Source organism: Helianthus annuus, chromosome 17, assembly GCF_002127325.2.
Source record: "Helianthus annuus cultivar XRQ/B chromosome 17, HanXRQr2.0-SUNRISE, whole genome shotgun sequence".
NCBI classification, from domain to species: domain Eukaryota; kingdom Viridiplantae; phylum Streptophyta; class Magnoliopsida; order Asterales; family Asteraceae; genus Helianthus; species Helianthus annuus.
Window position 1 is genome coordinate 155,474,715 of NC_035449.2, and position 24,313 is coordinate 155,499,027.

The window sequence follows — 24,313 nt, forward strand, 5'->3', positions numbered from 1 at the left end:
TAGCATAATCCACAGCATCCTTCTTCATAGTAGGCCAATAGTACCCTGTCCTCAGGATCCTTGAGAATAATGCCCTGCCCCCAGTGTGATTTCCACAATCTCCTTCATGGAGATCCTTTAAAACTTATTGAATTTCAGGATCCTCAATACATCTAAGAATGGTCCTGCAAGAGATCGTTTGTATAGCATGTTATTCAATATTGTAAATTGAGATACCTTAATTTTGAAAGCTCTGGGGTTTTCTCCTGTAGGGATCTCTCCATATTGGATATATCTCATGATTGGGAGGATCCAGGATCCTGATTGCGGAGCATCACTAGCTATGATCGTAGAATCTTCTCCTATCTCCATAGCCACATGATCCTCGATAGCAGGATTCAGGATATGGATAATAAGGTTTTTGATATCCTCTGGGATCTTCAAGGATGATCCTAAATTGGCCAGTGCATCAGCTTCTGCATTCTCTTCTCTTGGTACCTGTGTCAAACTAAAAGATACAAAAGAGAGTGCCAACTCTTTGACTATCTCTAAGTATTTGATTAGCTTTTCACCTTTAACAGCATAGGATCCATTAAAGTGATTAGTGATTAATAATGAGTCTACATGTACCTCAAGATACGTGATCCTCATATGCTTAGCAATTTGCAAACCAGCTATCAAGGCTTCGTATTCAGCCTCATTGTTAGTAGTTTGGAACTCACAAGCTATAGAGTGGGGTATTATGTCCCCCTGTGGCGATTTTAGTAGTATTCCAAGCCCAGTTCCTTTGACATTAGAGGCTCCATCAGGGAAGAGTATCCAAGGATCCTTAGTCTCCTCTAGCTATTGGACTTCTAATTCAGCTTCCCTTTGCAAGTCACTACTGAAATCTGCCACAAAGTCAGCTAAGGCTTAGGATTTGATAGCGGTTCTAGGCTCATATCTTATATCACTGAGCCTCACTGCCCACTTAGCCATCCTTCCTGACATTTCAGGTTTCCTGAGAACATTCTTAATTGGAAAATTAGTCTTAACAATAATGGTATGAGTTTCAAAATAATGTCTTATTTTAGTGGATGCCATGATTAAAGCAAGGATAAGTTTTTCTAAATGTGAATACCTGGATTCAGCGTCAAGCAAACTCTTACTTACATAATAAACAGGATGTTGTGTACCTTGGTGATCCTTAACAAGGACCGCACTTACTGCTTTTAAGGATACTGCTAGGTATAAGGATAATATATCCCCCTTTTCTGGTTTCATCAAAGCGGGGGCTGAGGATAGGTAATCCTTAAGAGCTTTGAGGGCACTTTCATGCTTCTCAGTCCATTCAAATTTCTTGTTTTTCCTTAGGATGTCATAGAATTCCTTGCACTTTTCCGAGGATTTAGATATGAATCTGTTTAAGGCTGCGATCCTGCCTGTTAATCTTTGCACATCCTTAGCATTGGCGGGTGATTTAATGTTCACAATAGCCTTAATTTGCTCTGGACTTGCTTCAATGCCCCTCTTAGTCACCATATAGCCTAGGAATTTACCTGCTTTAACACCAAAGTGACACTTGGAAGGGTTTAGTTTCATATTAAATTTATCAAGGATATTGAATGCTTCCTCCAAGTCTTTAAGGTGATCCTCAGCTTTTTTAGACTTAACCACCATGTCATCTATATAGACTTCCATAGTGTACCCAATTTGATCCTTGAACATCATATTGACTAGCCTTTGATAAGTAGCACCTGGATTTCTTAGTCCAAATGGCATAGCAATATAACAATAAATACCAGTTGGGGTCATAAAGGCTGTATCCTCTTAATCAGATGGTTCCATTTGAATTTGTTGAAATCCAGATGAAGCATCCATAAAAGTTAACAGTTCATGACCCGCGGTAGCATCCACCATGGAGTCAATGTGGGGTAATGGGAAAGGATCCTTGGGACATGCCTTATTTAAATCAGTAAAGTCGACACATACCCTCCACTTTCCATTTTTCTTTTGAACAACAACCACATTGGCCAACCATCTTGGATACTTAACCTCTCTTATCATACCTGCTCGGAGTAATTTTTCTACCTCCTCCTGGATAATGGCATTTCTTTCTGGTGCAAACTTCCTCCTCTTTTGATGGATTGGTTTGAATGACCTGTCAATGCCAAGTTTATGAGTAATTATATCCTTAGATATACCTGTCATATCTTCGTGTTTCCATGCAAAGGTAGATTTTCTCCTTTTGAGGAAGGATACCAAATCCTCTTTTATTTTGCTAAGGATCCCTGATCCTATGTAAATCTTGGATTCAGGATCATGAGGATGCATAAGGATTTCTTCTACATCCTGCTCTATTGCCTCCAAGACATCCCTTGGAGGACACTTTAATTGCTATTGCTCTCTAGGCCTTGAGGTTGGTTTCATTGATGAAGTGTAGCAGTTCTTAGCCTCTTGTTGATCGCTCTCAATTTTCACCACCCCCCATGGACTAGGAAGCTTCACACATTGATGATAAGTGGATGGGACTGCCTTCATGTCATGTATCCAAGGCCTGCCAAGGATAACATTACAACAGGATAAGCAAGCTATAACACAAAATTTTTGATAAGAATGTAATCCTTCGATATAGATTGGGAGTTTGATGTCCCCTAGAGTATTCTTGGTCTCCCCACTGAATCCCACAAGCACTGAGGATCTTGGTATAATATCGGATTCAGGAATATTCATCTTCTTAAGGACATCAAGCTGGATGATGTTCACAGAGCTTCCTCCATCTATAAGGATCATGCGAACAAAATGGTTAGAAATAAAAAGAGTAATAACAAGACCATCATGATGAGGATCCTGAATGTCAACACGATCATCCTCATCAAAAGTTATGACTTTATCCTTGGTAACACTGGATGTTCGAATGGGTCTGTCTCCATTATCCATCTTGGTTTCCTTGGCATGTCTTTTGGCTGCTGAAAAGGAAGTACCACAAATGTCTGATCCTCCGGATATGAAGTTTATAACTTGTGCATCTGCTGGAGGAGCTGGAGCTTTTTCTGGGATCCTTTCAGGATCCTGGGTTCTTGATTTCTTTCATCCCAAAAGTTTCTTTAAGTGCCCCTTGCTTAACAAGTAACCAATTTCTTTTCTTAGTGCAATGCACTCTTCAGTGAGATGCCCAAAATCCTCGTGATAAGCACACCATTTTGATTTGTCTTTCGTAGCAGCTGGTTTATCACTTTTTCTTGGCCACCTAGCTTTCTCACCTAAATTCTGCATCGCAAGAATCAGTTCATTGTTATCAACAGAAAAACAGTATTCAGAGATTGGAGGATAATCCTCATCATCCTCTTCCTGTTCTACTGCATGCACATTCTGGTTATCAGATTTGTTGTAGGATTTGAACTTGTTGTTCTTGAAAGAGGATCCTTGCTTTTTCTGTTTTGAGGATCCTGCTAGTCTCTCCTGGATCTTTTTTTCATCCTCTAATCGGATGAACCTAAGGGCCCTGGTTCTTACTTCATCGAGATTCCTGCATGGGGTCATAACAAGATCATCATAGAATAACGAATCCCTAAGTAAACCCATTTTAAAGGCTTCTACAGCCGTAGCTATATCCAGGTTAGGGATATCTAAGGATTCCTTACTAAACTTAGTGATATAATCTCTAGGTGATTCATTTTGACATTGAGTTATCCTATACAAATCACTAGTTAATCGTTCAAACTTTCTACTACAAGAAAATTGGTTATTAAACAGGTTAACTAGATTAGCAAATGAAGTAATAGAGTAGGGGGGAAGACTTAGCAGCCATTTAAGAGCTGATCCTGTGAGTGTGGATCCAAATCCCTTGCATAGACATGCTTCCTTCAACCTTTCTGGGATGGGGTTAATCTCCATCCTTTCTCTGTATTGAGCCATGTGTTCTTCAGGATCTGTGGAGCCATCATATAACTTCATGGTTGGTATCTGGAACCTTTTGGGTATCTCAGCATCACAAATAGGTGGTGCAAAACGAGATATTTTATGGCTCCTATCTGCAATTTTAGGAATAGGCTTAACCACCCCTGGAACACTGGATATCATTTCCTTAAGCTTTTGTAACTCCCTAGCCATAGCTTGATTGATACCTGTATCCTACATAAGGCCATGTTTATTGGTATAAGAATTATTGAAAGTGTTACCTCCCGGCGGATTCAAGCTCGGAATCCCGGGTGTGAATCCATATTGTCGAGACTCTGGTATGATTGAAGGACCAGAAGAAGCAATGGTTTGCATTGGAACGAAGTCTCCTTGATGGACATCAGAACTTCCCGGTTTCAAACTTCTTAAGGATCCTTGATCCTGGGAAACATTGGATCCTTGATGCATTGTGAATGGGGGTCTTGGAGGATAATCCATGGATCCGAAAACCTAAGAGGATCCTTGAGGCTGAAAGGAGGATCCTTGAACCTGAAAGGGTCCTTGAACCTGAGAGGATCCTTGAACCTGAGAGGATCCTTGAACCTGAGAGGATCCTTGAACCTGAGATGATCCTAGAACCTGGGAGGATCCTGGAACCTGTTGCGTCCCCATGTATCCTCCTGAGCTAACGAAGGATCCTTGATGCTGAGAGAAGGATCCTGCTGGTTGAAAATAGGATCCTAGAGCCTGAGACATTGCTGAGGATCCGTAGTGCATTCCTCTTGTTCCACCCAAGTATTGGATGTCTGGAGCTGCAGAATGCTGAGAGGTTACGACCGGAGTGTTGAAATTCAAAGATCTGGGCATCAATGGGGAATGATCCTCTGCCTATCTCTTCTGTTTCATGATATCACCAATTTCTCTGAGGATCCTTTCGTTAGTCTTATCCTGCTGCTGTATGTGATCCTTCATCTGCAAAATTAAAGTAAAAAGGTCACTAGTAGTAGCAAAATTAAAGTAAAAAGATCTGGGCATCAATGGGGAATGATCCTCTGCCGGTCTCTTTTCAGCATTCTTCTGGGATCCAGAAGGTGGTGGAGGCAAAGGTGGAACGCCTTGGGATGAATTGACCGCAGACACTGCACTTGAAGTGGTTTTTCCTTGAGAAGCCATCTGGTTGAATGTGATGAACCGGAATAACCGAAATGAACGAAGTTTCTCAAAAATGAAGCACCAATTGCTCCACGGTGGGCGCCAAACTGTTTTGGTCAAAAATCAAGCTAAGATAATGCAACCAAATCTTTAGATGTGAGGTGTGATGCTTGAATCAATTAACAATATTAAGGATCACTCAGAAATATAATGAACAAGTGACACAATGATTTATACGAGGAAAAGGCCCTTAATCAAGAGTTGATCTCCGGCATAAAAAACCTCGGGTGATTGAAACTACCGATCACCAACATAAATTAAGTAAAATGTGTGTTACAACTTTAGATGATAGCGAGCTAGTTACAAGGATCACTAGAGTGAAATGTGTAACAATGATGTGTAATCGCCGAGCAAAGTGTTGTAAACTAATGAGAGCAGTACGAGTGTGTGTTTGTAGCCAAAAAAATAGCCAAGTGTTCTAATCTAGCTCGCTATCCCCTTTTAAATTTAGTAAATATCTAAATAACTAACTATCCGCAATTCATGCCCTCTCCCCACGATCTCCATAACGTTCACCATGGTCAAGCACGTGCGGAATAAAAGAGAATATGCTCCGGGAATATCGCCATGACTAAGTCCAAGCACGTACTCCTGCAAAACAATTCCATATTCAAAGTAGACAATCGTTAGTGTAAGGATCACTATGATGATCCTGGATCCTGATCCTACAATACTCTCTGAGGATCACTAATTCAGACAGAATTAAGGATCCTTAAACCCAACAGCAATTGAGGATCACTGATCACAAGAAAATCTTCCCCTAATAGCAAACATGAACACTTTTCCACCAGGTGCCTTGGGATGTTTACCAACTATATCCATCCCCCATCTCATAAATGGCCAAGAAGAGGATATAGGGTGCAAGAGCTCTGCTGGTTGGTGAAGGATATTACTGTGTCTCTGACAAGGATCACATCTTTTAGCATAATCCACAGCATCCTTCTTCATAGTAGGCCAATAGTATCCTGTTCTCAGGATCCTTGAGAATAATGCCCTGTCCCCAATGTGATTTCCACATTCTCCTTCATGAAGATCCTTTAAGACTTCTTGGGTTTCAGGATCCTCTATACACCTTAGATATGGTCCTGCAAGAGATCGTTTATATAACATGTTATTCAATATTGTAAAATGAGATACCTTAATTTTGAAAGCCCTGGGGTTTTCTCCTGTAGGGATCTCTCCATGTTGGATATATCTCATAATTGGAAGGATCCATGATCCTGAATGAAATCATGTGTCATCACTAGGGATAATTGCAGAATCTTCTCCTATCTCCATAGCTGCATGACCCTCAATAGCAGGGGTTAGGATATGGATAATAGGGATCTTGATATCCTTTGGGATTTTTCAAGGATGATCCCAGATTGCCTAATGCATCAGCTTCTGCATTCTCTTCTCTGGGTACATGTGTCAAACTAAAGGAAACAAAAGAGAGTGCTGTTAGGGCTGGATTTTTACAATACATGATCCTCACATGTGATCCTAACCAGTGATCCTTGTCTCTTTGGCAGATAGTGATCCTCAGCAGAGTTACAGGATCAGGATCACGGACCATTATAGGATCCTCATGTTAACAGTTACCTTCATTGAATTAAGTGATGTTTTGCAGGAACATTTAGCAGGATCCGCTCTTAGCATCATGATCAAAGGACGCGTCTTTACAATTATAGCATGTGCTTAATCGGAGATGGACGTTGCAAAGGATACGGAAACTTGGCATGATTTAAGGGCGACAATTTAGGCTAGATTTACTTTTATTTCTAAAGGGGTAATGAGCTGATTATTAGTCTTTTTACCTAAAATAGGTCACCTACATTTGTATATATAACACTCTTCCCCATTCGGAAGAACACACAACACAATTCTCACACGCTTAGACACACATTACGATAGTGATCCTTGTACTCAGCTCATTATCATCCGAAGTTGTAACCATATTTTGATATATTGAAGTTTGGTGATCGGTAGTTGCCATCACCCGAGGTTTTTTATGCCGGAGATCATACATTGATCAAGGGCTTTTTCCTCGTATAAATCATTGTGTCTTTGCATATTTCACACTGAAGTGATCCTTTACTTTTTCTATAAACCAAGCATCATACCCCATTTACATAAAGTTTGGTTGCATTATCCTTGTGTGATTTTTAACCAAAACAGTTTGGCGCCCACCGTGGGGCAATTGGTGCTTCATTCATAAGAAAACCTTTTGTTCGAAATCATTTCAAAGAATTACATGGCTTCATCATTGAAAAACATGTCCACGGCGATGTCTGCAGTCACCTCGTCTCAGAACACTCTGCCTCCTCCACCGGCAGGATCCCAGAAGAATGCTGAGAAGAGACCAACTCCTACTAACTCTAGACCTCCATCTTCTTCTGCTATGAATTCTTATACTCCCAGTACTAGTGACGTATTTACTTTGATTTTGCAGATGAAGGATCGTATGCAGCGGCAGGATGAAACTAATGAAAGGATCCTCAGGGAAATTGGAGATCTCAAAAGACAAAAGAAAACGGCAGAGGATCATTCCCCACTGATGCCCAAATCCTTGAACTTTGATACTCCAATGATCACTTCTCAGCCATCGGAAATTCCAGACGTGCAAATTATGGGAGAATCAAGAGGATTGCACCTCGGATCAACAGCAATGACTCAGGCATCAGGCTCACACTTTCAGCCGGCAGGATCCTATCCCCAGCATATGGGATCCTTCATGAATTCGGGAGCCTATCCGGGAGCACAGCAGTTTCAAGGATCCTACTTTGTTCCAGGATCATCCCAGGGTCAAGGATCCTCCTTCGTTCCAGGATCCTTCCAGATACCAGGATCCTTCCAGATGCCAGGATCCCTAAAAAGTTTGCAAACAGGAAGTCTAGATGTCCATCAAGGGGACTTCATTCCAATGCAGACCATTGCTTCCACTGGTCCCTCCGTTATTCCAGAATCCCAGCAACATGGATTCACTAACTTGAACCCAATGGGAGGTAACACTTTAAATAACTGTCTTACCACTAACCATGGATTCATGCAGGATACAGGTATCAATCATGCTATGGCCAGGGAGTTGCAGAAGCTAAAAGATATGATCTCAAGTGTTCCAGGGGTAGTCAAGCCTATCCTGGAGATTGCAGATGGAAGCCATAAGGTGTCTCGTTTTGCACCACCGATTTGTGATGCAGAGGTACCCAAAAGGTTCCATATCCCTACTATGAAGCTGTATGATGGTACAATGGATCCAGAGGAGCACATAGCACAATACAGGGAGAGAATGGAGATCAATCCTATCCCAGAAAAGTTGAAGGAAGCATGCCTATGTAAAGGATTTGGATCCACTCTTACTGGATCAGCTCTTAAATGGCTGCTAAGTCTTCTCCTTACTCTATTACTTCATTTGCTAATTTAGTTAATTTATTCAATAACCAATTCTCTTGTAGTAGAAAATTTGAAAGATTAACTAGTGATTTATATAGGGTAACTCAAAGTCATAATGAATCATTAAGGGATTATATAACTAAATTTAGTAAAGAATCCTTGGACATTCCCAACTTGGATATGGCTACGGCTGTTGAAGCCTTCAAAATGGGACTGCTTAAGGATTCATTATTCTATGATGATCTTGTTATGACACCATGCAGGAATCTAGATGAAGTAAGAACTCGGGCACTCAGGTTCATCCGGCTAGAGGATGACAAGAGGATCCAGGAGAGACAAGTAGGATCCTCAAAACAGGAGAAGCAAGGATCCTCCTTCAAGAACAACAAATTCAAATCCTACCATAGAAATGACAACCAGAATGTGCATGCTGTTGACCAAGAAGAGGATGATGAAGATTATCCTCCAATCTCAGAATATTGTTTTTCCGTTGATAATCATGAACTAATCCTTGCAATGCAGAATCTAGGAGAAAAAGCTAGGTGGCCCAGGAAGAATGATAAACCATCCGGGACTAAAGACAAGTCAAAATGGTGTGCATACCATGAGGATTTCGGGCATCTAACTGAAGAATGCATAGCTTTAAGAAAAGAGATTGGATATTTGTTAAGCAAGGGGCATCTAAAAGAATTGTTGGGAAGAAAAAAGCAAAGGACTCAGGATCCTGAAAGGATCCCTGAAAAGGCTCCAGCACCTCCGGCAAATGCACAAGTGATCAACTTTATTTCCGGAGGATCAGACATCTATGGTACATCCTTCTCGGCGGCCAAAAGGCATGCAAAGGAGTCGAAAATGGATAATGGAGAAAGGCCTATTAGAACATCAAGTGTCTCAGAAGGGAAGATGATAACGTTTGATGAGGATGATCGCATTAACATTCAGGATCCTCATCATGATAGTTTAGTTATTACTCTCTTTATCTCTAACCATTTTGTCCGTAGGATCCTTATCGATGGAGGAAGCTCAGTGAACATTATCCAGCTTGATGTTCTGAAGAAAATGGGTATTCCAGAATCAGACATCACACCAAGATCCTCCGTACTTGTAGGATTCAGTGGAGAAACGAAGAAAACTCTGGGGGACATCAAACTCCCAATCTACGTGGAAGGATTACATAATTATCAGAAATTTTGCGTTATTGACTGTTTATCTTGTTGCAATGTTATCCTTGGCAGGCCTTGGATACATGATATGAAAGCAGTCCCATCCACCTACCATCAATGTGTGAAGCTCCCTAGCCCATGGGGAATAATCAAGATCGACAGTGATCAGCAGGAGGCTAAGGATTGTTATACCTCATCCATGAAGCCAACCTCGAAGCCAAGGGAGCAATAGCAATTACAGTATCCTCCGAGGAATGTCTTGGAGGCAAGGGAACAAGATGTGGACGAAATCCTCTTGGATCCTAGTGATCCTGAATCAAAAATCTATATCGGATCAGGGATCCTTGGCAAGATGAAAGAAGACTTAATATCCTTCCTCAAAAGAAGAAGATCTACCTTTGCTTGGAAACATGAAGATATGACAGGTATATCTAAGGATATTATTACTCACAAACTTGGCATTGACAGGTCTATCAAACCAATCCATCAAAAAAGGAGGAAGTTTGCACCAGAAAGGAATGCCATTATCCAAGAAGAAGTAGAGAGACTACTTCGAGCAGGTATGATCAGAGAGGTAAAATATCCAAAATGGTTAGCCAATGTGGTTGTTGTCCAAAAGAAAAACGGAAAGTGGAGGGTATGTGTCGATTTCACTGATCTGAATAAGGCATGTCCCAAGGATCCTTTCCCATTACCCCACATTGACTCCATGGTGGATGCAACGGCGGGGCATGAACTGTTGACCTTTATGGATGCATCATCTGGATTCCAACAAATTCAGATGGAACCATCTGACCAAGAGGATACAGCCTTTATGACCCCAACAGGTTTGTATTGTTATATTGCCATGCCTTTTGGATTAAGAAATGCAGGTGCAACATATCAAAGGCTGGTGAATATGATGTTCAAAGATCAAATTGGACAAACTATGGAAGTATACATAGATGATATGGTAGTCAAATCAAAGAAAGCTGAGGATCACCTAAGGGATTTGGAAGAAGCATTTGATATCCTTGATAATTATAACATGAAGCTTAATCCTTCAAAATGCCACTTTGGTGTTAAGGCAGGAAAATTCCTAGGATATATGGTAACTCAGAGGGGCATTGAAGCAAGTCCGGAGCAAATTAAAGCACTAGTGAATATCAAGTCCCCTGCCAATGCTAAGGATGTGCAAAGGCTAACAGGCAGGATAGCAGCTCTGAAACAGGTTCATATCAAAATCCTCGGAGAAATGTAAAGAATTTTATGATATCCTAAGGAAGAACAAGAAGTTTGAATGGACTGAGAAACATGAGAATGCTTTACAAGCCCTTAAAGAATATATGTCCTCAGCACCAGCATTATCAAAACCCGAAAAAGGAGATGTGTTATCCTTATACCTGGCGGTATCCTCAACCGCTGTAAGTGCTGTCCTTGTTAAGGATCACGAAGGTACACAATATCCTATCTACTATGTAAGTAAGAGTTTACTTGATGCCGAATCCAGGTACTCACACCTCGAAAAACTTATTCTTGCATTAATCATGGCATCAACTAAGTTAAGGCATTATTTTGAAACCCATATTATTGTTGTTAGAACTAATTTTCCAATCAAGAATGTCCTCAGGAAACCAGAGATGTCCGGAAGAATGGCTAAATGGGCAGTAAAGCTTAGTGCCCATGATATAAGATACGAGCCTAGAACAGCCATCAAATCCCAAGCACTAGCTGACTTTGTGGCTGATTTCAGTAGTGATCTACAAAAAGAAGCAGAATTGGAGGTCCAGCAGCTGGATGAGACCAAGGATCCTTGGATACTACACACTGATGGATCCTCAAATGTCAAGGGCACAGGGCTCGGGATACTACTAAAATCGCCACAGGGGGACATAATACCCCACTCCATAGCCTGTGAGTTCCAAGCAACTAACAATGAGGCTGAATATGAAGCCTTAATTGCTGACTTACAAATTGCTAAGGATATGGGGGTAAAATATCTTAAAGTATATGTAGACTCATTATTGATCACCAATCACTTTAATGGATCCTATGCTGTTAAAGGAGAAAAACTAACCAAATATTTAGAGATAGTCAAGGAATTGGCACTCTCTTTTGTCTCTTTCAGCTTAACACAGGTACCAAGGGAGGATAACACGGAAGCTGATGCATTGGCCAACCTAGGATCATCCTTAAAGATTCCAGAAGATATGAGTATCCCTATCATCCATATCCTGGCTCCTGCCATTGAAAATCAGGTGGCCATGGAAATAGAAGAGGATACTGCAGTGGTCCCTAGTGAAGAAGCTCAATCCTATTCAGGATCATGGATCTCACCAATTATGAGATACTTGCAATACGGGGAGATTCCGATGGGAGAAAATCCTAGAGCTTTCAGGATTAAGGTATCTCAATTCACAATCTTAAATAATGTGCTATATAAACGATCTCTTGCAGTACCATATTTAAGATGTATCGAGGATCCTGAAATTGAAGAAGTGTTGAGAGACTTCCATGAAGGAGATTGTGGAAACCACACTGGGGGCAGGGCATTGTTCTCAAGGATCCTTAGAACAGGATGCTGTAGAATATGCTAGGAAATGTGATCCTTGTCAAAGACACAGCAATATCCTTCATCAACCAGCTGAATTGCTACACCCTATACCATCCTCTTGGCCATTCATGAGATGGGGGATGGATATAGTTGGCAAGCTCCCTAAAGCACCTGGTGGAAAAGTATTTATGCTTGCCATGACTGACTACTTCTCTAAGTGGATAGAAGCTGAAGCCTTTGCTCAAGTCAGAGAAAAAGAAGTTATATCCTTTATCAAAAGAAACATTATAACTAGATTTGGCATTCCCTCTGAAATTGTATGTGATAATGGTTCCCAATTCATTGGAAGCAGAACCACTAACTTTTGTGACAGTTGGGGAATTAAGATGATAACATCAACACCAGTTCATCCACAAGCCAATGGCCAAGCAGAATCATCCAACAAGATCATCATCAACAATCTGAAGAAGAAGCTAGGATCCAAGAAGGGAAAATGGGCAGAGGAGTTACCTTATGTGCTATGGGCTGATAGGATAACTCCCAAGAATGCCACTGGTCAAACACCTTTCTCTTTAGTATTTGGGGCAGAAGCAGTAATCCCAACAGAGATGGTGATCCCAACTGCTAGAACAAGTGCTCGTGATCCTGAAGAGAATGCTACAATCCTGGCTCAGGATTTGGATACTATTGAGGAAATCAGGGATCTGGCTAGGATAAGGATGGCAAGCTACCAACAAAGAATGGCTGGTGCTTACAACAAAAATGTTAGGATAAGGAAGTTTCAAGTCGGAGATATGGTGTTGAGAAAAGCATTCCAAAACACTATTAATCCTGCTGACGGGAAGTTAGCACCAAAGTGGGAAGGCCCTTACTTGATTGAAGCTGAAGCAGGAAAGGGGGCATACAGATTGCTAACCATGGAAGGAAACCTGTTACCAAGAGCCTGGAATGCTGTTCACTTAAAGAGATACTTTATGTGAACATGATCCTTCAAGCATGTGATCCTTACATTGAAGTATCCTCGAAGGATCCCGGTGAAGTCAGTGATCCTTACTCTGGTAATGTCCTTATCCTAAAAACTATTACATTTCCTTACTTTTTACCTAAGGATAAGGATCATGTATCCTTCATCCTCTTCTCACGAACCATTTGAGTTATGATAGTTCAGGTATCTTCAGCATGTCGTTAAAGATCTTCAAAAGCACCACAGATCCTTGGGTTCAACCCCAGTTATCCTTGGGATTATCCCCAGTTTCCGCCAGCAGCGCACGATGATCCTGATATAGTTCACGTCTTTGGGACCAGTACCCACTTCCGGGGCTGACAACCTCATCGTACTGGCTATACCTAGGATCCTACGTATAATGGTAGACGTACCATACATCCGTTCATAAGGTTTCTAACGTTTTCACGTTAGCTAAGGTTTTGACATTTTCATGTCACTAAGTTTGGATAGTCGCCAGTAAGGGCCATACTCCAGTTTACATACGATCCTTTGGGCTTGTCCCCAGTTATCCTTTGGGCTTGTCCCCAGTTATCCTTTGGGCTTGTCCCCAGTGATCCTTTGGGATCATCCCCAGTTATCCTTTGGGATCATCCCCAGTTATCCTTTGGGCATGTCCCCAGCTACTAATTTATCTTTTACATTGGCTTAGTCCCAAGTTATGTTCCATTTTCAGGTTCTCGAAGTTAAATAAGGATCCTTAATCCTTATTATCCGTTAAAATTTCACTTATGGTTATCTTGATTAAAGGTTAGGATCCTAACTTGGATCCTCAGGTATGATCCTTGACTATTTTGATTATACTAAACAACCCTTACACTTTGACAACTAAACCTATGATCCTTGAAATTGATTGCTTCAAAAATTTTCAGTGTCAGGATATTTGATCTAGGATCATATCCTAAATTTATTAAACATGGTTTGCTCAACTCTTGTTACTCTAACAAATATGTTTCTAAAACAAACTGGAAAATAAGAAGATAAATAAAGGATAACAACACGAGATAAGCCAGAAAGATTAGAGTTATATTATTAACAAAAGGATCTTAAACCCTTTCAAAAAGTTGTCAAAATTGCCAACCCACATTTCTACCAGCAAAACGTGGCCCGTCCACATGGGTTGGCAAAGGGTGTCCATTGTCTATGCGGTCTTAGCATGTGCAGGAAATTAAAGGCGGCAGGATCACAAAGGCTTCATCCCCCAAACAGAGGATCCCTCCACCATTTGCGATCCTACCTATTGTTCAAAGGATCCAGGATCCTTAATCCTAAAAAATATTGTTCAAAGTTACAAACCATAATTGTTTCAAACATCAACAACCACAAACAAACCACTACCAAACTAAAAAAATTGGGCTCCGGCCTAGTCACAAATATCCATCATCGCCCAATCCAGCAGCTCACACCTTTGCTGCTCCATCACCACCAGCTTCTCCACCCTGATCCTTGTCAGCATCACCGCCCTCCAGCATTGGGATATCCTCAGCATCATCATCATCCTCCAACTCTGCCAATCTTGCCTTCCAACCCTCCACGTCCCATGAGCTTTTGTCAAAGGCAGGATCCTGAGCCTCCGCAGCCATCTGTAGTTGTATCTTGTACATGGCAATTGCGGCAGAGACCTTGGCATCCTAGGTGATCTCCTGCTTCTCGCCATCCATGTCGATCAGCCTTTGAGCAGCCTCATCCTTTGTAGCCCGGAGTTCCTTCTCAAGATCGGCTATCTTGAGATCCTTCAACACGCCCATTTGTTGGAGGTCGGCGATTTGGCTTTCCTGATCCTCGACATGGCCAAGGTAGGTCTCAATCTCAGCAAGTTTCTGCAAAAGAGAAAAAAGGTAAGTTCAGGATCAGGTGATCCTCAAAGAAGCAGGATATACAGGCAAAATACACAAGCAGGATATTCAAGAAGGATAACCAACAGGGGCAATGATCCTTACCTCATTGACATAATCAAGAAACTGTTGGCAGAGCAGAGGAAATCCTTGAAGATCCTCAGAAGCCTTTCTCTTCTTTCCCTTACCTCTAACAGGTGCTTTAGGGGCTGAAGCAGAGGGACTGGCAGCAGGAGCTTTCTTCCTTGCAGATTTAACGTTTGCAAGATCATCGATACCAAACTTGGAAGCAGACTTGACGGATTTCCCAGCGCCTACACAATCAAAACAAGATAAGTACCCTAACTAATTTAAAATCTTACATAGAACTGCTTTTTAAATAAAGATACTTACTTGACATAGTGGCAGATGCGGAGGATACTTCCTGTGAATCTTGGACGGTGACTTGAAAACTTCTGATTTCAGGATCAAGCTTCCTGAAGGCTAGAACTCTCTCTCTTGCAGCAGGGGTCAACTTGAGATAAGCAATGGATATAGCTGCATAAAAAACAAAAAAGACATTAGTGATCCTCGTCATAAGGAACAAGTCTGATGGTGATCCTTCCAGGATCCTCTATCCTACCATGAATAGCCCACTCCTTGGGCAGATCCTTCCCATTAGGGATGGTATCCCTCCTAACAAAGAAAAATCGCCGCTTCCAATTTGTATCATTCTTGGTGACCTTAAGAACAGGGTGATCCTCCCCAGCTTTCCGTTTCAACAAGTACCGATAAGGAACCAAACGTGGTAATATCATAAAGCTCGGCCAGCTCTGACATCCCCTAATCAATCCCTCCTGCTCGATGATCCTTCGAAGGTACATAGAACCCTCCAGATCATCGGCATGGCTTGGATATAGACATGCCGGTCAGAGAAAAGAAGGATTGGGTGAAGGCTGGAAAAGGATAATGAATATCCTATGGTGAACGGAGTTGCAGGAAAAGGCCACCCAGGTCGTCGGAAACGAAAATCGCTTCAAGCGGTGGAGGTGAAATGACTTGAAGATAGCATCCGCCGGAAAACAGTGACGGATCCTATCAACATGAGCGTCAGTGAAGCAGCACCTCTCCGTAGGAGAGTCTTTGATGATCCCTTGGCTTTTCAGGGGACTGCTCTTCTTGTGATCCTTATGGGGAGAATTTTGGAGCAACATACTCGTGGTAGAACAAAAACAGAGCAAGAGCAGAAAAAACAGAGCAGGAAAAGGAAGAAAGAAAGGAAGAGAATACCTGATCAATCTTCGGTGCAGATTATAAAGGGAGTATATCCTGAATTTAAATACAAATCGATCCTCACCCTATCTCCTATTTATAATCATGATTTGCAGGGATGTCACTTCAGTGACGTAATGATCGCAACGGCTAGTCCGGTTATAACGGCTAGTTATCCGAGTTGTCCGTTGAAGATAAGATCAGAACAAAATATAACTCATTTATTTACAAAATCACTCCTTATATTTTGGGGGCAATTGTTAGGGCTGGATTTTTACAATACATGATCCTCACATGTGATCCTAACCAGTGATCCTTGTCTCTTTGGCAGATAGTGATCCTCAGCAGAGTTACAGGATCAGGATCACAGACCATTATAGGATCCTCATGTTAACAGTTACCTTCATTGAATTAAGTGATGTTTTGCAGGAACATTTAGCAGGATCCGCTCTTAGCATCATGATCAAAGGACGCGTCTTTACAATTATAGCATGTGCTTAATCGGAGATGGACGTTGCAAAGGATATGGAAACTTGGCATGATTTAAGGGCGACAATTTAGGCTAGATTTACTTTTATTTCTAAAGGGGTAATGAGCTGATTATTAGTCTTTTTACCTAAAATAGGTCACCTACACTTGTATATATAACACTCTTCCCCATTCGGAAGAACACACAACACAATTCTCACACGCTTAGACACACATTACGATAGTGATCCTTGTACTCAGCTCATTATCATCCGAAGTTGTAACCATATTTTGATATATTGAAGTTTGGTGATCGGTAGTTGCCATCACCCGAGGTTTTTTATGCCGGAGATCATACATTGATCAAGGGCTTTTTCCTCGTATAAATCATTGTGTCTTTGCATATTTCACACTGAAGTGATCCTTTACTTTTTCTATAAACCAAGCATCATACCCCATTTACATAAAGTTTGGTTGCATTATCCTTGTGTGATTTTTAACCAAAACAAGTGCCAAATCTTTGACTATCTCTAAATATTTGATTAGCTTTTCACCTTTAACAGCATAGGATACATTAAAGTGGTTAGTGATTAATAATGAATCTACATGTACCTCAAGATACCTGATCCTCATATGCTTAACAATTTGCAAACCAGCTATCAAGGCTTCATACGCAGCCTCATTGTTAGTAGTTTGGAACTCACAAGGTATAGAGTGGGGTATTATGTCCCCCTGTGGCGATTTTAGTAGTATTCCAAGCCCAGTTCCTTTGACATTGGAGGCTCCATCAGTGAAGAGTATCCAAGGATCCTTAGTTTCTTCTAGCTGTTGGACTTCCAATTCAGTTTCCCTTTGCATGTCACTACTGAAATCTGCCACAAAGTCAGCTAAGGCTTGGGATTTAATGGCGGTTCTAGGTTCATATCAGGTTTCCTTCATGATCCTTAACAAGGACGGCACTTACTGCTTTAGAGGATACTGCGAGGTATAAGGATAACACATCCCCTTTTTCTGGTTTCATCAAGGCAGGAGCTGAGGATAGGCAATCCTTAAGAGCTTTGAGAGCATTTTCGTGATTTTCAGTCCAATCAAATTTTTTATTCTTCCTCAAAGTGTCGTAGAATTCCTTGCACTTTTCTGAGGATTTGGATGTGAACCTGTTTAAGGCTGCGATCCTGCCTGTTAATCTTTGCACATCCTTAGCGTTGGCAGGAGATTTGATGTTCACAATTGTTAGGGAAGGATTTTCCAGTGATCAGTGATCCTCAATTGCTGTTGGGTTTAGTGATCCTCATTTTTGTTTGAATTGGTGATCCTCAGAAGTATTGCAGGATCAGGATCAGGGATCATCGTAAGGATCCTTATACTAACGATTGTCTGCTTTGAATATGATGTTGTTTTGCAGGAGTACGAGCTTGGACTTGGTCTTGGCGATATTCCTGGAGCATATTCCATATTTATTCCGCACGTGCATGGCTGAAATGGACGTTATGGAGTTCGTGTAGGACTTGCTCAAAATGCGGAATGTTTGTTAGCTTAGATATTTTCCATTTTTAAAGGGGATAGCGAGCTAAATAGAAACACTTGGCTATTTTTAGCTTAACACACACACTCGTAACTGCTCTCACCAGCTCTTGATAATTCACTTGGCGATTACACACTTTTGTACACATTACACTATAGTGATCCTTGTAATTAGCTCGCTATCATCCGAAGTTGTAATACATTTCTTGTTTAATCTGAGTTGGTGATCGGTAGTTTCCATCACCCGACGTTTTTTATGCCGGAGGTCATTCATTGATCAAGGGCTTTTTCCTCGTATAAATCTTTATGTCACTTGTTCATTACATTTCAGAGTGATCCTTAATATTGTTCATTGATTCAAACATCAACACCAGTCCACCCACAAGCTAATGGTCAGGTAGAATCATCCAACAAGATCATCATTAACAACTTGAAAAAGAAGCTTGGATCCAAGAAAGGAAAATGGGCAGAAGAACTACCTTATGTGCTTTGGGCTGATAGGACAACTTACAAGAATGCTACTGGCCAAACTCCATTTTCTTTGGTATTTGGGGCAGAATCAGTGATCCCTACAGAAATGCTGGTTCCGACTGCAAGAATAAGCATTCGTGATCCTGAAGAAAATGCTGAAAACTTGGTTCAAGACTTGGATACTATAGAAGAAATCAGGGATTTGGCAAGGATAAGGATGGCCAGTTATCAACAAAGGATGGCTGGAGCTTACAACAAAAATGTCAGGATCAGGAAATTCTAAGTTGGTGATATGGTATTAAGGAAAGCATTTCAGAATACCACCAATCCTGCTGATGGAAAGTTGGCACTAAAGTGGGAAGGCCCTTATTTGATTGAAGCTGAGGCAGGAAAGGGGGCATATCGATTGCTAACAATGGAAGGTGATTTGCTACCAAGAGCTTGGAATGCTGTCCATTTGAAGAAATACTTCATGTGACAAGGATCCATGATCCTCACATGACAAGTATCCTTGAAGGATCCTTACAGAACAGATGATCCTCATTTTGGTAACATTCTAATCTCAAACTATTTCATTCTTTTATTCTCTTATATAAGGATAAGGATCCTGCATCCTTTATCCTCCTTTCTCTTAATTCTGAGTTTTGAAGGTCCAGGTATCCTTAACAAAGGACTTATTATCCACAGAAGTATTCAGTTATTTGGGCTTGACCCCAGTTATTTGGGCTTGACCCCAGTTATTTGGGCCTGACCCCAGTTTGGGCCTGTCCCCAGTTTCGCCAGTAGCGCACGATGATCCTGGTACAGTTTATGGCAATGGGACCAGTACTCGCTTTAGGGGCTGACAATTTCATTGTACTGGCTGTATCCGGGATCCTACGTATAATGGTAGACGTACCATACATCCGTTCCTAAGGTTTCTAACGTTTTCACGTTAGCTAAGGTTTTGGCATTTTCATGTCACTAAGTTTGGATAGTCGCCAGTGAGGGCCATACTCCAGTTACACACGATCCTTTGGGCTTGTCCCCAGTTATCCTTTGGGCTTGTCCCCAGTATATTGGGCTTGTCCCCAGAATTGTTGGGCTTGTCCCTAGTTACTAACTCTTATCTTATATTGGCTTAGTCCCAAGTTGTATCCTATTTCAGGCTTTTGGAGACAAACGACCAAGGATCCTTGATCCTTACCTTCTGCTAAGGTTTGTCTTTTGGTTATACTGATTATAATATTAAAGGTTAGGATCCTAACTTGGATTCTCAGGTATGATCCTTAACTATTTTTATTTTATTCATTATTCATTTGAGTAACCCTTATACTTTGACAACTGAACTTATGACCTTAAAATATACTACTTTTCGGAACTTGTCGACTATAGGATATGTGATCCTTAATCATATCCTAAACTTTTTGAGGATATTTATTAAGTTTTTTCTTTACTTGATAAATTTAAACAAAATGAATATCGCAACAATTGAAAAGTAAAGTACTAACAAGGATAGCAACACGGGAGATAGCCAAAAAGTTAAAGTTATTCTATTCACAAAACATTAAACCATTTAAGGTTATCAAAATTGCCAACCCACGTTTCTACCAGCAAAACATGGCCCGTCCACATGGGATGGCAAAGGGTGTCCATTGTTTACGGGTCTTTGTAGTGCAGGAAATAAAAGACGGAAAGATAACGAGTGGCTTCATCCCCCAAATAGAGGATCCATCCACCACCCATTATCCTGCCTATTGTTCAAGGATCCATGATCCTTCACCCTAGAAACTATTGTCTAAAGTTATTACAACCCATCATTGTTCAACGAAAACATCATAACCAAAATAAACTACCCAACTTAAAAAAATGGGCTCCGACTATGTCTAGAAGTGTCCATCATCGCCCATCCTTGCAGCTTACACCTTTGCTGCATCACCATCTCCGGCTTCACCGGCTCCACTTGCCTCTCTACCGCCCTGATCCTTGCCACTGCCACCAGCCTCGATTGCTAAAACCTCCTCAGCCTCTTCTTCGTCGTCCAGCTCAGCCAGCCTAGCCTTCCAGCCCTCAACGTCCCAGTTGCTCCTGTCAAAGTCAGGATCCTGAGCTTCTTGGGCCATCTGCAGCTTGGTCTTATACATAGCAATGGTAGCGGAGAGCTTAGCACCCTCCATGAGCTCGTGCTTCTCATAGTCAGCATTGATCAGAACTTTAGCCGTCTGGGTTTTGGCATCATTGAGGTCCTTTTCAAGAGAAGCAATCTTGTGATCCTTGAGCACCGCAACTTGTTGAAGGTCCGAGTATTTCCCTTCCAGCTCTTCAACATTCCCAACATAGTCCTCGATTTCAGCAAATTTCTGCAAAGAAGACAGTGCAAAGGTCAGGATCACGTGATCCTCAAGTGAGCAGGATATTCAAGCTAAGTCAGTGATCCTTACATCAGAAAAGTACTCAAGGAACTGGTGGTGGATCAGAGGCAAGCCTTGTAGATTGTCAGCCTTAGAGGTCTTCCTTTTCTTGCCACCCTTGCCTTTAGAAGTGGGTGCCTTGGGGATCGAGACAGTTGGACTGGCAACAAGCTTCTTCTTTGAGGATCGGACAGTGTCAAGGTCAGTGACACTGAATTTGGAGGCAGATCTTGAAGATTTTCCAGCACCTACGCATTCAAAACAGATAAGTATCCTTATTTATTTTTATTTAAGCATTTAATTACATATAAACACGGATACTTACTCGACATAGTGACAGAACCTGAGGATACTTCTTGAGAATCTTGGGTGTTTGCTTTAAATGATCTTATTACAGGATCAAGTCTTTGGAAAACAGCAAGCCTTTCCTTTGTGGCAGGTGTTTTGAAGAGATGTGAAACAGAAACAGCTGCACAAAAGAAATGGAGATATGTTAGTGATCCTGATCAGAAGCAAACTCATCCGGTGATCCTTCTAAGGATCCTCTATCCTACCATGAGTGGTCCATTTTCTAGGCAGATCCTTTCCATCAGGGATAGAATCCCTTCTGACAAAGAAGAATTACCGTTTCCAGTTGGTGTCATTCTTAGTGGCTTTGAAGATGGGATGTTCTTCACCAGGCTTATGTTGAGTAGATATCGGTGAGACCCATGGCTTACGAGGTCGTACATCTCTGCAAGCTCCGACATTCCCAGATCAATACCTTGTTGTTCTATGATCCTTTCAAGGGTGATCAAGACCCTCCAGATCATAGGCATTGCCTGGATGTAGGAGATGCCAGTGAGAGAGAAGAAGGATTGGGTGAAATCTGGAAAAAGGGTATGTGTATCCTATTGCGAATGGAGTGACCGGAAAAGCTACCCAGGTTTCAGACACGAAATCACTTAGAACGGTGGGATCAAATGGTTTGAAAACGGTATTCGCCGGAAAACAATGGCGGATTATGTCTATCTGTGGATCAGTGAAGCAGCAACGTTCTTTTGCAGAATCTTTTATGATCCCTTGGCTTTTCAAGGGGTTGTCCTTCTTGTGATCCTTAGCTGGTGAGGATCTTAGCATCATCTTGATTTATGACGGTGGTGAAGAAGGAGAAACAGAGTGAGAAGATGAAGAGAGAAAGGAAAGAGAAGTACCTGATCAAGTCTTCGAATGAGGATTTAAAGAGGAAACGCACGAATTTAAATGCTCTCTAACCCTTATCTCTAACTTCAATTTATAATGATGATTTTGCAGGATAGTCACCTCAATGACGTCAGGATGTTAACGGCTAGTCCGCTTATAACGGCTAGTTATCTGGTTGATTCGTTGCGGATAAGGACAAGAAAATATAACTCGTTATCTGCATCATTACTCCTTATATTTTGGGGGCAATTGTTAGGGGAGGATTTTCCAATGATCAGTGATCCTCAATTGTTGTTGGGTTTAGTGATCCTCACTTTTATTTGAGTTAGTGATCCTCAGAAGTATTGCAGGATCAGGATCATGGATCATCGTAAGGATCCTTATACTAACAATTGTCTGCTTTGAATATGATGTTGTTTTGCAGGAGTACGAGCTTGGACTTGGTCTTGGCGATATTCCTGGAGCATATTCCATATTTATTCCGCACGTGCACGGCTGAAGTGGACGTTATGGAGTTCGTGGAGGACTTGCACCAAATGCGGAATGTTTGTTAGCTTAGATATTTTATATTTTTAAAGGGGATAGCGAGCTAAATAGAAACACTTGGCTATTTTTAGCTTAACACGCACTCGTAACTGCTCTCACCAGCTCTTGACAATTCACTTGGCGATTACACACTTTTTGCACATTACACTATAGTGATCCTTGTAATTAGCTCGCTATCATCCGAAGTTGTAATACATTTCTTGTCACACCCCCAAAACCCCACACGCGGAGTACCACCGCTTGGAGGCGTGACATGACCAGGATCAAGCCATCAATCATATCAAACATAGCATTTAATAATAAAAGTAGATAAAGTAATTCATCACGACATGATTGATGTTTCAAAATACCAAACTTTGTTTAAGTAGCGGAAGCAAAATAATGAAAACCCAAATAAGTTATAAGTTCAAATATCGTTCACGATCCGTATCCCACAACGACCTGCTCCTCCCTGTGCAAGCTCCATAATGTACCTAAGGTCCTGCAAGGCATGCAGCAGATAATCAACAACTAGTTGAGCGAGTTCACAGTTAACAGTTCAGTAATAGTATAGTGTGGGTAGCGTTTTGTTCGTTCGTTAAGTCGTATATCGTTTAGTTCGTATCGCGGCCTCCCAGGCAGGTGTGCGAAGATATTAGGGGATGTTCCTCCCGAGTATTCTAGACTAGGTTTGTTTGTATCGCGGCCTACCAGGCAGGTGTGCGAAGATTAGCAGATTACAGTTCGCGGCCTTCCAAAGGCAGGTGTGCGAAGTCAGTCATAATATCGCGGCCAACCCTTGGCAGGTGTGCGAAGATCGTTCAATGAGTGTTACTAGTCTAGCAGTAGGTTCTATCATCTATGTATGTACAGTAAATCATCAAATCCCCATTCCCACCCTGGGAACCCCATGCCTTGGCTTGTGTGAACTCACCTTGGGTTGCTCGGCAGATACACAGAAAGCACAGGTAAGCTAGTAAGTGGTCAACCACGTCCTATCATGGTTATTATACAAGTCAGGTTTGGTTCAAGTAATGCACTCATGAATCATAGCAAACACGTATAGCATGCAAACAATCAAAGTATAGCAATTCACCACATATGCGATTCAGATGTCTAAGCCCAAACTATACCCGGCCCAGCTAACATAGACAGTCCAATTAGCAGTCAAGTACGTAAATCCAATTACTTGGCCCAATCGATTGCGCCCGTGATAGTGTAGGGTCCAAAACAGTGTGTGCGAAATAACTGGTCTCGAGTCGCAACCAGCGATCTCGAGTCGCAACAGGAGTGTCTCGAGTCGCAAGAGGGCTGGTCTCGGCTCGTCATGGTCCGGTCTCGAGTCGCAACGGGACTCGCAACCGTGGTCTCGGCTCGTGCTGCTGTGTGAGGTTTCGAGTCGCAACGGGACTCGCAACCTCGGTCTCGACTTGTGCGGTTTGTGCCGGAAGTGTGTGGTCTCGAGTCGCAACCGTGTGGCTATCAAATTGTAACAGATTTCCATGTTTCATGCAATCAGTTTCGTG